Below are 15225 nucleotides of genomic sequence, written 5' to 3' on the forward strand. Positions count from 1 at the left end.
ACCATACACTATACCAAACATTCCACCACCATACACTGTACCACAACACCCCACCACCATACACTGTACCACAACACCCCACCACCATACACTATACCACAACACTCCACCACCATACACTGTACCACAACACCCCACCACCATACACTATACCACAACACCCCACCACCATACACTGTACCACAACACCCCACCACCATACATTGTACCACAACACTCCATCACCATACGCTAAAACCCCCTCACTCCATCATACACCACCACTATATATATAAAAAAATCACACAAACAACAAACTTCATAACACATACAACATCGTTCCAGACTCCTGACGCGTATGAATTACCTCATATAAAAATGTATACTTAATTAAAGGTAAAAAATACAGTTTATATACAGGCATCGGACGGATCCATACTGAGTTATATTGTTCGATATGTCACCTCAATGACTAACCCAGTTGAGGTCTCGCTGAAGTGTAACGCGTTTATGTTGATAATCATGACCAAAATAAGTAGCAGATAAGTACAATAAAGACAAAAGGAATACGAAGGGCGATAAAATAGGGAGATGGGGAGGGAAGCGACGATGGAGGAGAGGTTATGGAGTGAGGAGAAACTAGAAGGAAGCAGAGGGAAGGAGAGAGAGAGAGAGAGAGAGAGAGAGAGAGAGAGAGAGAGAGAGAGAGAGAGAGAGAGAGAGAGAGAGAGAGAGAGAGAGAGAGAGAGAGAGGTGATGGAAAAGGGGTTTGTGAAATAATGAGAAGAGAGGTAATTTGAGAGTGAGATAGGAAGGAAAATGAAGAGTAGAAGAAGGGTGAAATAAGGAGAGGAAATCAAGGGAGAGTGGGTGGAATATGGAAGCAAATGAAGAATAAAGGGAGAGAAGGCGGGAGAGAGGGAGAGAGGTAGGATGCTAAGAGAGAATAGAGAGAATAAAAGACAAAGGGGGTAAAGGGAGAATGAAGGATAGAAGGGAGGGAGAGGGAGAGAAAATAACGGAAGAGGTAAACGCCATCTGCAGCCAGTCATTAACCACACCCACTGGAAGCAGTTGGTTAAAGTTACACCAGGGGCGGAGAGGGAGAGGAAAAGGAAGAGGAGGGATGTGGTGTAGGGGGGATAGGAAGAGTGTAAGTAGGGAGAGAGAGAGAGAGAGAGAGAGAGAGAGAGAGAGAGAGAGAGAGAGAGAGAGAGAGGTGTAGGTAAGATAGGGGACGGATGGAGAGGGGGATTAAAGGGGAGGATGGGAAGAGGAGTAAACAGTAGGGGAGAGGAAGTAACAGGGGGCATTGTTGATAAGGGAAGAGAATGGAAGGGGAGGATGAAGGAGGGAAGAGAGGGATGGATAAAGAAGGAAGAAAGGGGAGAAAGGGAAAGTTGGGAAGGGGAGAAGTAGATAAGGGAGAAGAAGGAGCTGGTAGTATTGTGGATAAGGGAAGAGAAGTAGAGGGGAGATTATGAGGGAGGAAAGATAAGGATAGGTAAGGAAGAAGGGCGGAGGGAGGTACGGAGAGGGGGTATCGCCCATGAGCACACGCACGGGGCTCTCTCATTCAGGGCCTCGCAAGCACACGCGCGTGCGGGGAGGGGCCTGCCACGTGCCCGAGCTCACCAAGCCATAAACACCCGGACATCGTAGGGAGTATTAATAGGCGCTGGACCCCGGGGTGAGGGACCAGAGAGAGAGAGAGAGAGAGAGAGAGAGAGAGAGAGAGAGAGAGAGAGAGAGAGAGAATAAACTAGAGGAAAAATGAGAGAAATAAGCTGTGGAAGTTGGGAAATGGAACAGAAAAAGTGGTAGAGAGAAGGGAAGGGAGAACACACAGGGGAAAGAAAAGGGGAACAGGAAGAGAGAGGGGACAGAAGAAGAGGGCAAAGTGAATGTGAGGGGGCAGAAGAGGACCCTATCTCTTTCCTCTCTCCAACTATCGAACCTCTCCTCTCCCTTTCCTCCCTCCTACAAACGACTCCCCCCTTTTCTATCTCCCTCCGTCTCACATACGTCTCTCTCTCCCTCCCCTTCCCACATACGACCCTCCCCCCCCCACCCCTCATCTCTGTACCCTACTTTTTTACCGCAGCTGCTCTACATTATTAGGAAGTACCCTTTTTTATGAGTGGGTCAGATTTACATACTCAAACACTGGCATGAGGTACACACGTGCTCCTCTCACTCACACAGACACGTGTGCATCCAGCTACATGAGGCCATGTGTACACAACAAAACAGGCACGCGAGGAACATGAATACCCTTAATGTATACAGACACGTACACACACAGTCAACACCATACAACTATATGTACACAAGATTCTCTCTCAACTCCTGGATGTATAAGGTAATTTATGTCATAGTTTGAGGGGGAAAAAATATTACAAAATCCATAAAACTAACTTAGGATTTAAGCCTTTTTATATCCATTAAACAGCGTCTTACTTAATCCTTGTTTAATATGACTTTATCACATTCAAAGTAATTCCTAATCTCATTAAAACACCAATCCCACACATTTCGAGTCCTACCAAGAGCTTAATCTCACCCCAGTTCACTACCAGTCTAATCTCATTTTACGTGAAGTTGGTTCTTCCGCGAGACTAATCAGACTTTACCTTAGATTTCGAACCTAAATTTCTACTCAAATATCAGGGAAGCCTCGAAAGCCTGGTCTAGCAGCTGGGATCACTTAACCCAGTCTGGGATCGTCGCCCAGTCTGAAACTCGTCCATAATTGGGAGGTTATTACATTATTGATTAGCCAACCATAGGCTGACGCATACAATTTTCACGGTAGGGGTCTAGGGGTTGGGATAGGTCAAAGGGAGGTGTGTCGGGGTCGAGGAAAGGGGAGAATGCAGAAAAGGGAGAGGGTGAAATGGGGAAAGAAGCAGAAAGAAGAGAAGATATGGGGAGGGAAGAAGATAGATAGAGATGAAATAGGTGTAAGGAAGAAGGCAAAACGGGATTGATGGAAAACAGAAAAATAGCAGAAGAAATAACAAGGAAATATGAAGTGAAGAATTAAAATGAGACAGGATAGAAGAAATGTAATAAGGGGAAATAATGCAAGGAAGAGAAATAATACAAGAGAGAAGGGAGAAATATTGAAGGATGTTAAAGTAAAGTATGTTTACATTTGCGTCTTACGGGTAATGAGTTAATGTCCACTTGTGAATAATCCCTTAGGTGAGGGGGGCCGGCTCTTGTTACCTGAAGTTTACCTGAGGGAGGGAGGGAGGGAGGGTTAAGTATGGTCCCTCCCTTTCTCTCTCTCTCTCTATGGTTCTGTGGTCTGATACTATACACCTAACTGTAAATACACCTCGTTTACTTATTACTACAAACACACACACACACACACACACACACACACACACACACTTAGAAATAAGGTGACCGATGCATTCAGTCAGTCAGTGTTGGAGACGCCCATATTCAACAGCGGATGTCATAAATAAAACCAAAATAGGGCGGGAAACGGAAGGGTTCAATAAAGTGGATACCTATTACCAGGGTATACACACCCTACCTACCTTCCTCCTCCTTTTCACGTCCCTCCCTTCTCCTTCCCTACCTCCCTCCCTCGTTTCTTCCTACCCTCCTTTTTACACCATCCTTTCTGAGTTTTATTTGACCTTCTTCGATCATGGCTTTCTTCTTTTTTATTAACATTTTACCCCTATCTTTAGTATCATTCTCTCTCTCTCTCTCTCTCTCTCTCTCTCTCTCTCTCTCTCTCTCTCTCTCTCTCTCTCTCTCTCTCTCTCTCTCTCTCTCTCTCTCTCTCTCTCTCTCTCCTTCCTTCCTTAGTGTTATAGTTTATCTTTTCGTTATTCTCTTCTTCCCTCATTGCCTTCTTCTTTCACTCTTCTTACTCTCCATCTAACTTTTTCTTTTCTTCCCTCTTACACGTTTTCCCTTTTCATCCGCCCCTTTCTTATTTATCTTTCCTTTCTCTTACATTCCTTTTCTTCGCCTCCCACTGTCATTATTCCCCATCAGTCTCCCTTTCCCCCACTCATTTACCATTCTTCCTCACTAACCTCCCTCATACCACCAACTCAATTTCTCCCTTTCATCGAATTCCCCAACTAACTTCTTCCTCTTCCACATTCCCTGTCCATTTCCTCCCTACACCGACCTCGTCTTCTTCTTCACTCTCTTATGATGCCCAACCACCTCACTTCTTAATTGCCCTAACATCTTCCTATTCCTCCTCCTCCTCCTCCATACCAAATTTCTCCTTCAATTTCTCTACCTGTCACCCTCCTCCTACCCCTGGCAGTGACTTGTCACGTGACAAGCGTGTATGGTAACAGCTAGGGAGGAAGGGCAAAGGGGGCCGTGACACCCTCTGGGTTATTTATGTGTGTTCGTGGAGCATATGACAGCGGATATGTGAGCCTTGCATGGGAGCCCATATCAGCAGTGGTGGGTGTCACGTCACACCCTGCCAGCTGATGTCTGCATGACAAACACCCATAGCAGTCCCCCGCCCTCGACAAGCAAAGGTGCCATTCATATTAGCGTGTAATTAGGTTAATGTAAACACTTCATCTAACGTTATGTGGTTATAGAATAGGAGTTAATGTCATCTGTATGTTCGTATATAATTGTGAGAATAAACAGCAAAACACAATACCAAACATTCACTTCACAGGATAAGCTAATTATTATATACAAAGTTTCCTTCTAGGTTTCTTATATGTATGGTGAAGTAAACACATTTTTTTTGTATCTGACTTGTTATATCACAGGAAGGAGTCAATTTTCAAAAATAGATTGTCACACACCATTTAGTATCGACGAGGCAACTACAGCAGGGTAGAAGTGTGTCGTGTATCCTGGAATACACAGCTGATTGGAGGCTATGATCTGATCCACTCAGTACCACAAGTATAACTACTACCACCACTAACTAGGGGGTCGACCGCCGCTTCACTACTCCCACGCCGAACTAACCACTAATGGCACTTAAACACGTGGGTCGAGACTCAGGAATCAGTTTTCTATGAGCCACGCCAAGTCGGTGCAAGTGAGAGAGCACCGCCCCCTGCCAGCCAGTGAGGGTCAAACTCTCCTCTCTTTCCCGTCCACTGTCACTTTATTCCCTGACACTCCTCAACGTGGCACTATTTGGGTACACGACTCGATGGCTTTGGCACTTCAGTAAATCCTGTGAGGCGACACACACACACGGGAGTAATGGTCACTACGTAGTAGTGTTGTGGTCAGCGCGTTACTGGTGGCTGGCGCGTGCAGAACCAAAACAAGAACACGTACTCCAGCACGTTCCTGACACGGCCGGGGAACTACTCGCTCATGGGGGGAGGGAGGGAGGGATGATGTAGGGAGGAGGAGGGGAAGGTTGGGGGGGGGGGGCTTGAACACACATACACGAGCCACGATTGTCAAACATCCTTTCACTGTCAAAAGCGAAGGTTTATGTGATTAAACAAGAAAGACAACCACTGAAATAAGGTATACGGAGGCGTTAAAATGGAAAAATGACATTAGAGATTGAGAAATTAAAAGTAGGGAGTGACGACAGAAAGAATAAAATCCCCTGGAGGCATACGGCAGCTCATGTCATCAGCTCGTCAGCCAATCAGGAACTCCCGTTGGGAAACGTCACGTGGCATGGCGCGTCCAAAGGGTATTATATTTCTTCTTCAGATTTCACATTTCAACAAAGATAACATTTATAACTCGGTGTATAAAAGAGAGGACAAATATACCACAAGATATCACTTGACTCTATAAATCATCCCAAGTGGCTCGGGTCTTGAGTTTATGAGGTCGAGTCGTGTATGATCCTCCTGAGGGAGAGAGAGATGAAGTGTGTAGACTTCTCGTAGGAGGCGTGTGACCAGTTTGTGTAGAAGTATGAAGGGCGTGTATGTATGTATGTAGGGCGTGTAGGAAGGGCGTGTACACAAGGCCTCAGGGATCAGACTGGTGGACACAATCAGGAAGGCAGTACTGTTCCTGTAATCCTTTCTTTATCACCCTTTGTAGTTCTGTTCCCCTGCCCTTTTTCCCCTTTTTTTACAGCTGCTCGTTCTCTCTCTTTTTTCTCTCCCTCTCTTTCCCTTTACAATTTTACCCTCCTTTATTCCTCTAAATCTACCCTCAACTGCTCTCTCTCTCTCTCTCTCTCTCTCTCTCTCTCTCTCTCTCTCTCAGTTCAATTGTCCTACATACAGATGGACACAAGATTGGACTGAGATAAACCTCTAAAATTTCAGTTTATAAGATAAAAAAAGCAAAAAATTTGTATTTCAATAACCCCTCTAGAACAATTACATAAAAGACAAACTAAACACACAAAAGCCCAGACCCGATTGATTTTATATTACAATTTCCTCTGGTTCAGTCATTATAGTTATTATATATATGTGTAAAAACAAATCACGCCCAACACAGCCTTCCATTCCAAAGCCAATATTCCAAAATATCCCCCAATAAAAAAAGGAGAGGAAAGAAGAAGAGAAAGAAAGGAGAATAGAAAAAAAATGGAGCAAAAACATGGTGGTTAACAGGGCAGTTAGTTGCGGTCTGGGGAGTGGTCGGGTCATGATGGACTTTTAACACCCGAGGCAATGGAGGCCCTAATGAAGTTATTGGATCGTCCGCAACAGTCACACAAGTTACCGCCGCCCATAAAGAAAACTGTTCGTCATTTATATTCGTCGGGGAGGAGGCATTTCCGATATCATGAATAAGAATGGTTCATAATATGTCTCTTGTACATTGTTTTGCATTTTAGCGAGTCAGAAAAGTCGATACCGCATTTTTATGGCTTTTTTGGTAGTATATTATAACCTTACTGGAAATACGAAGCCTGGATTTGTATTTTTATTTTTATGGAATTCAGGACATTACTTACTATACTCAAAGATATTTCGTGTAGTTTCATGAGGATTTAATTGTTAGTGTCACAATTCTGCGTCTGTGATTGTATCACTATTTTCACTCACGTATAAAAACCGTCATTCAATCAGTCATTAAACGCAAAATCAATAAACGTTACCTATTCAAAAATCCATAAACCACCTTCACTAAATAGTCATTTCCCTTCGGTTTGTTTATAAAATAATGTTCTTTTAATTTCTTCTTAATTTTCACTTCACTCGAGTTCACCACTGCTCTAGCTTCAGTTTGTTAGGGGAGGCCAGCCTCTACTCCAACTCACTCGACACACTGGGTGAAACCAACTCTAGTGGTCACGATGGAGAAACGATTCTTTTATTCCCTTCCCACGTCAGCATGGTCGGCCATCGGTCGGTTCTGGTTTGCGCGGGCTCTTTGCCTCGCCCACTATTGCCAATCGTTCATGAATCACCCTTCCCAATGAATAAATCAAACCCGTCATTTTAACGAAGGTAAAGCATATATCAATATTGCATGACACTAGTAAGAGAAATATAAGAGAATATCAACAACAAACATCCCTTTCATTCACCGCGATACATTTCTCGTACGCGAACCTAAAACTTCGTCAACAAAACCCGATCTGGCATCAGTGCCTCCAGCCGCCGGAGGATGACACATGGGGGTTTTTGCTCGTGTCCTCCCCTCAAAAACACTAATCCATGAGGACTCGGGAACCCCACGAAGACAATACACAATATTCATCCCCTGATTGGTCCACTACCGCTGATAAACTACCGCCTGTCGCACCCGGCCAAAGATACGGCGAAAAGTTAGATGTGGAGCGAGAAGTTGGCGAGAGTTTTGTGTACATGAAGAACACAGTAGGATACCACATGGCTGGTCACGCTGATTCTCTTAACCTTTTCCTCCTCATTCATTTTCCATTTCTTTCTCATTTTCTTGTGTCTTTCTCTCACCCTGTCCTCATTATTCATTTTTTTCATTCTTCTCTTTACTATCTTCCTATCTTACTCTCGTATCTTTATTTTCCATTTTATATTATTTTTCCATTCTCCATTTCCATGTGCTTGTAATTATTGTACATAAATGCTATTCTTCTCATTCCTTGTTGCTCAATCTTTTCTCCTTTATTGTCCTCTCATTCTTCACTTATTTTTGTATTTTCCTTAACTTTCATATTTTTTCTTTCATTTTACTTTCTTCATTTCTCCTCTTTCTCTTTCTTCGCTGTTAAACCATCTGCCTCATTCTCTCTATCATCCTCATCTTTCTATTCTTTATTCACCTATTCCTACCAACCTATCTTTCTTTTCTCCTTTCTTCTTTTCCTTCTACTCTCTGCCCTTACTTTCCTCCTCCAATTTCAGATTCCCCCTCTTCCTCCGAGTCCTTCTTACTCCTCTTCTTCTTCCTCCTCCCCTCTTCCAAATCTCCTCTTTTTCTTACTTTTCACTTCCTCTTCCTACTCTCCTCTTCCTCCTCCTACTCCTCCTTCTCCATATCTTCCTCCTCCTTATCTCTTCTTCTTATTCTCCTCTTCCTCTTCTCCCTCTTGGGCGTGAGAAGCAGTGATCAGACAGTTACCCGAGGCCATTTTCGTCATCACCACCACCATCGTTATCGTAAGTTCCCGTCCTGGGTGTCGCGTGCGTGGGGGTGAGGGGTGGGGAGGGGGATGGGGGTAGTGATGGGGAGGAAGGGGGATAGGGTGAAGTAAGGAGGGGGCGTCGTGGGGATTGAGAGGCATACAGAGGCTACGTCTGAACAGAGGAAGAAGAGAGAGAGACAGAGAGAGAGAGAGAGAGAGAGAGAGAGAGAGAGAGAGAGAGAGAGAGAGAGAGTAATTTCTAGCTAGTTTATTTACAACTTCAAAGATAAGATACGAGTGCAAGTCTTCCTTATTAAGGCGGCGAGAGAAGAGGGAAAGAAAGATAACAAAATAAGTGGGAAAGAGAAAAATGGAATAAAAAGAAAGAGATAGAAAAAGAGAGAGGGGAGAGAATACAATCAAGCAATCAAGCAAAATATACATGTTAGAAAATTCAGGATATCAACAAACAAAAAATAAGGTAATAAAACAACAACACAAACAACAACATAGACGATCGATAATAATAATAATAATAATAAAGAAATATGATACTTAAAGAAGATATCAACCTGAAGAAGTACAATAACGAGAGAGGAATTAAACACGATTGGATAGATTAGAAATAGATAGGCTGTCGAAGGTGATAAAGAAGGGGGAGGAGTAGTAGAAAATGAGAGAGACACACACACACACACATAAAAACCAAAGACGGTCAAAAACAGAAGAGAGATACGGCAAGACCATGAGTTATGATGGATGGATGGAGGCAGAAGATAAATGAAGAGGCAGAGAGAGAAGTTGGAAGAGGATTCTGGGGGGTGGGGGCAAGAGAGAAATGGAATATGGGAGAAACTAGAGAGATAGGGAGAGAGATATTAGTGTGGCTTAGGTATATGATGGATGAAGAAGGAGAGGAGAAGTGTATGGAAGAATCAACAGAGACGGAGAGAATAATAGATGGAGAAAGAGAGAAATGGAACAAGGATAAACACACACACACACAAACACACGGAGAGAGAGAGAGAGAGAAACATTGGGCCGACTTAGCTGTGATGGATGAGAATGGCATGTGTGAATAATGAAGGGAATGGAAAAGGGGAAGGGAGAACAAATGAGAAGACCATAAAGAAAATGAGAGTAAATGAGGATGTATCGCTGATTATAAATGATGAAATTTACTCACACGTTACTCTGTGAACATGTGAATGACGTGTATGACGATCGTTAAGGAAGAAGGAAAAGGTTTATATTTATATCCCCTTCAGAATAGGTAATTAGAGAAGGGTAAAAAAAAGAAACCCACAACTTGAGAATCTATAAGACATCCCTCAGACATCAAAGACATAATCAACCAGGTCAGTAAAGGTGTGCATTGAGACATAACCATCAGCCATTATTGGTAATCTATTGAAAATTTGATTAGTCGATGTCTTCAGGAAAACATTGATAAAGATATTTTTTCATCTTAATTTGTTTTCAATCATCTCCTCTCCGTATTTCTGTTCCTCCTCCCCCCCTCTTTTTTCTCCCCCTTTCCATCTTTTACTTCATTCCCTCTCTTACACTATTCTTCACCCCTTTTTCTTCCCTCCCTGCCTATCTTTCACCCTTCCCCTTACCACTTGCCCCTTTCAACTACCCTTCCCCCCTCCCTTCCACCCTTTACCCTACCCCTTGCTTCCTACCTTCCACTTTTCCCCTCCCCTTTGCCTCCACTCTTCCACCCTTTTCCCCTCCCCCTTTGCCCCCCTCCTCCCTCCTTCGGCAGCACTCTCCCACGACGCCCTGCTCGTCGGAAATGCTCCACGGTTCCGCTATCCGTAGATCTGGCCTCTTCGTGTGTCCGCTGCGGCTCCCGACCCAACACATTGCCGGCTATTCGTATGCTAATGGTTTAATCGTGTAAAGATTATCTGGGCTATTAAGTCAATTATTTTAAGAGGGAGGCCAGATATGTTTTAGCTCGACCCCGTATACGAAGCCTCAATGGTAGTTTGGTTAACAATGTAGAGAAGAATGTTTTGGTGAGGAGTTCAGTTTTATCTTTTTTGGGTTGGAGTTTCGTGATGGTTTAAATGTGTATGTTGTTGTGGATATTCTCTTTTATATGTTGAGGACTTATTATTAATGTTTTGTGAGTGCGAAAAGTGTCTAAGGAATTCACATAAGACGTTGGAGATTGTTTTGTTGGTGTTTTCGTTGGCAAAATCTAAAACTGTCCTGTCCGTGAGTGAACGTCAGGAAATAGTTGTGTCGTTACTAGATCCCTTACATCACGTACATGGATAGAACGGAAATTGTATCAAACATTCTTTCACTTAATATATTCTTCTTTAATACTTGAAAAAAACGCTGGGATTATTAAACGAAATCTACAGACGAAGAATAATTAAATCCGTCGTTTATTCCATTTTGTAGAGTCAAAGAATTCCCTTCAGTGTCCCGCTAAATACACAATAAAAATAAAATACATGAAAATATGTTCATTAAAAATTTTAATATATTTACTTTAGGGTAAATATCTAAAAAAAAACTTTAATATCTCCTAATACTTTGTAAGGAATTTTTTGTCACTCTCACACAGCAATATAAGCTTTCACACCTTATAAAAAAATAATTTACAACAACTTTTCTCTTTTAGTCCTATTTTCGCTGCCGACTTTCCTCGAAAACTTCCCCAAAACAAAGCACAAATAATCCCTATCCCCTTCCCGGATCTCACGTAAATCCCCCTAAATCTGCTCCAAAGTACCCAATAATTTCCCTAACTTTCAGCACCAAATCCCACGCCAAGTCAGTCCATAGGATGACGTCTTCTTTGCTTTTGCTCTTAAGAGCAAAAATCTTACCCACGAAGTATTTTTTAGAATATAATAGTAATGAAATAATGTCCGTAACCACATCCATCCACCCCCTAACACCCACTGTGAGTGTACTGGACCAGACGTCAATTTCCCCCACCCCTTGACTTTCTGTCCCCACGCCTACGGTTCCGCCCCCACCAGCCAGCCATCTTACTCCCTACAGAGCCTCATTGACTGACACAATTAATCTTGGTCTCAAAGCTCGATTGTAGCACCCAACCCGACCAAAAGGCGACCAACAAACCCCTGTCGACCAGCTCCCTTTACCCAAGACACCCCTTAAACCAACCTCTGACCCTCCACAGACCCTCAGTTTTCCCCCCATATTAAGCTCCTGCCTCTCCCGATTCCCCCAGTTCTTATATGTTCCCTTGAGCAGCTCTCCCGTACTACAACATCTTCTATTTTATTTTAATGTTAAACTAATTTTACTTCAAAGATTTCTAGGAATTTCTTTACAATGAGATAGAGAGATGGATAGATAGGTATATACATGGATAAATAAATACAGAGAGAGAGAAATAACAATAACCTTGTGCAAATAGACAAACATTGACACAAGAGAATACACCAAATGAACACTGTGTCCCTCAGCGCACATTCGGTACCACAATGGTAAATCGCATGTACACCCCTTATTGATGTAAATCTTTGTGTGTGTGTGTGTGTGTGTGTGTGTGTATGTGTGTGTGTGTGTGTGTGTGTGTGTGTGTGTGTGTGTGTGTGTGTGTGTGTGTGTGTGTGTGTGTGTGTGTGTGTGTGTCTGTGTGTGTAAAATAGTGATAATTTTCTGTGTATGTAAGTATGCACTAAATTACCTGTCTTTTCTTCGTAAAATTAGTATAAAACTATTTTTTTACTGTGTGTCTGTAAATGCCATAACAACTCTTTGTGTGTGTGTGTGTGTGTGTGTGTGTGTGTGTGTGTGTGTGTATGTGTGTGTGTGTGTGTGTGTGTGTGTGTGTGTGTGTGTACGTCGTATTCTGCTTTTATGTGTATGTTTATGGAAGAGCAGTCTAGTCAGTGTGTTTGTGTTTAATGCCATTTTTTTTAGCTTGTGTTTTCAACGAGACATTAAAACTCATCTTCATCATTCCCTTCAATGTAAACGTCAGATATAAAAGAAATAAAACTTATTCACTACATAATTATCTTGAATTACACACACAAGTAAGGTAAGTCTCCACACTTTTTTGATAACTTTATATAGCGCATGTTCCCCCCCTCTCTCTCTCTCATTTGACTTCCTACAACTTACTTCCCCTTACATCCTTTGAAGACCCCCTCCCCTTTCCTCCCCTTCGACGACCCTCCTTCCCCTCCACTATTTATATAATGGGCCCCCACCCTTCTTACCTGCCCCTAATTGCCCTCCCTGATCATTTTTTTATATAATTGACTCTGCCTTTTCCACTTCAATCCCTTTCCTCTTATTGTCCATATACCCCTACTTTCCTGCCCTTTTCCCCTATCCTTTCTCACTTGTCCATTTTGCTTTCCCTGCATCTTTCCTTCCTTCTCTTCTGTTAAATAATTTCCCTCCCTCCTTCTCTCCCTCTTACCATCCCTCCCTCTCACAACATGCAACGTCATTACCCTCATTCCCCCCATTCCCTTTCCCCTATTCGCTTCCCTCTCTTCCTACCTCCTTCCTTCCTCAACTTACCTCACCTACTCACCTATCCTCTACTCACCTACCCCTTCCCCCCCCCCTCCCTCTTTCCCACTCACCTCCCTCACCCTCCCTGTCCTCACTCTTTCCCACTAATCTCCCTCACCTTATCTCTCACTCTCCTTCCTACTTACCTGCACCCTTCCTTTCCCTATCCTTCCTTTCTCCCTCCCTTCCCCTTACTCACCTTTGCTCCTCCCTTTCTCCCTCCAACTCACCTTCTCCCCTTGCTTCCTCACTCCCTCCCCCCTACTCACCTGACCCACCTCCCTCCTGCTAATTCTATATCGAGGGTGTCGGCGCCCACATTAATGAACACCACTGAACGGCAAAGCTCATGACGCGTGTCTGCTCATGACTAGCTATATATCATACGTTCTTCTTAATCCCTCTACTGTCGCAAGGCCCTATTCGGTCTCATTTTGGTCCTCGTTGGTCTATCCTTAATTCCCATTGCGGTGCTAAAATGCCATTCTTATGATTGAGAGTTGGGGACCACAGCTCTCTACTCCAGACATTTTCAGGTTTTCTTTATCAAATTCTCTATAACATTGTATCCCTCCAGTACCACAAAGTTTACAGTCATTTATCTATCCTAGTCTCTGTCTTCTCCGGGCCTTCGTATCCCTTAATATTACTCTGTATTATATAAAAAGACACAGAGCACAGTCGTATACGCTTAGTCAAGTGAAAAGTAGTTACTGTCTCTCGTAATGTGTAAGTGTGCATGGTGAGGGGTCATCATGGGGGGGGGAATTGATCCTGGGAAGGTATAAGAGAGGGGAGGAGTTGGGTTATAGATATGGGGAGAGGAAGAATATATAGGGGGAAGAGAGAGATAAGGAAGAGGTAGGTATATGGATAGGGAAGAAAAGGTGATGGGGGAAATAAGGAATAAAGTTGATGGAGTAAATAAGGAATATGAGTAAGGGGGGAATCATAGTGAGAAGAAGAAGTAGGGGTAGGGGGGCGAGAGGGGGGAGGAGCTCTCTGGTAACCCTTCCAGGTAAGTGACCCAGGTGAGTGAGGGGCGTTACTTGACGGAAACATTGAAGCGTTGGGGGCAGGAGTGAGGGGAAGAGGGAGGGGAGGGGAGGGGAAGGGAGGGGGTAGAGTGGCATTATTTACAGAAATTAATTAGCAAGAATATGTGAGGGAAGGGAGCATTATAGTGTCACGCTAGACAGAGCAGGGGAGAACCACCCTTATTGTAGAAGTTATTAGTGACAGTTTTCGACTCCTTCAGATACTGGCTGAAGTAATTGACAATATTGAATATAAATTAGTAAGGCAGGCTAGAGACGCCCGGCTGGATTATATACTGATAATTTATTAGAGTACACGAGGAAGATAATGAATTAGAGTAAATGAGGGAGGGGAGAAAAGGAGGGACATTTGTCTCAAGACGTGAAGTGAGGGAGGGAAGGAGGGCAGGTGGGTAGGTGACCTTCTTGCAGCCCTTGTATTGAGAAACAGAGATGGAGTGATGATATAAATCCCCAAGAATTGAAAATTATTATTCTTATATTTGAAGATGTGTGTGTGTGTGTGTGTGTGTGTGTGTGTGTGTGTGTGTGTGTGCGTGTGTATGTGTGTGAGAATGTATAATTAAAATGAGTAGCAAATTTATTTGGAACAGTGGATCAGCGCGCACACACACACACACACACACACACACACACACACACACACACACACACACACACACATCTGTAAGGGAATTACTACACCACGTCAAGCCCCTCATAACTCCACCTGTGATGTCCCTCATAACACCAGCTGTGAGGGAGTTACTACACTATGTGTCTGCTGTTCAACATCTCAGCGCACAAGATCTACGTGACTTCCACTGTAAACATTAATATGTATTTTCACTGTATGTTCCTTTACGTTTCTCTAATGAAGGCTTTTGTTAAACCACCGATGTCAATGTATGTAATAAGTCATTTATGTCCAATGTATATTTTCAGCCTTCGGATTGCAGAACTTTTTCAATAAACCGTTAATTATGATTATTATTATTTTTTTTTTACACACACACACACACACACGTACAGTATAATTTGAAATTAAAATTAACTGGTGTCATTAATACTGTCATTTTTGTCAAGGGAGTAATGAAATAAGATACGAAGAATATATTGGTACTTCGCATGGCAGTACTTGAGGAGGTTATGGTTTTAGTATAATACCTAACGCAG

Source organism: Homarus americanus, unplaced genomic scaffold (genome assembly GCF_018991925.1).
Source record: "Homarus americanus isolate GMGI-L3 unplaced genomic scaffold, GMGI_Hamer_2.0 scaffold36734, whole genome shotgun sequence".
NCBI lineage: Eukaryota > Metazoa > Arthropoda > Malacostraca > Decapoda > Nephropidae > Homarus > Homarus americanus.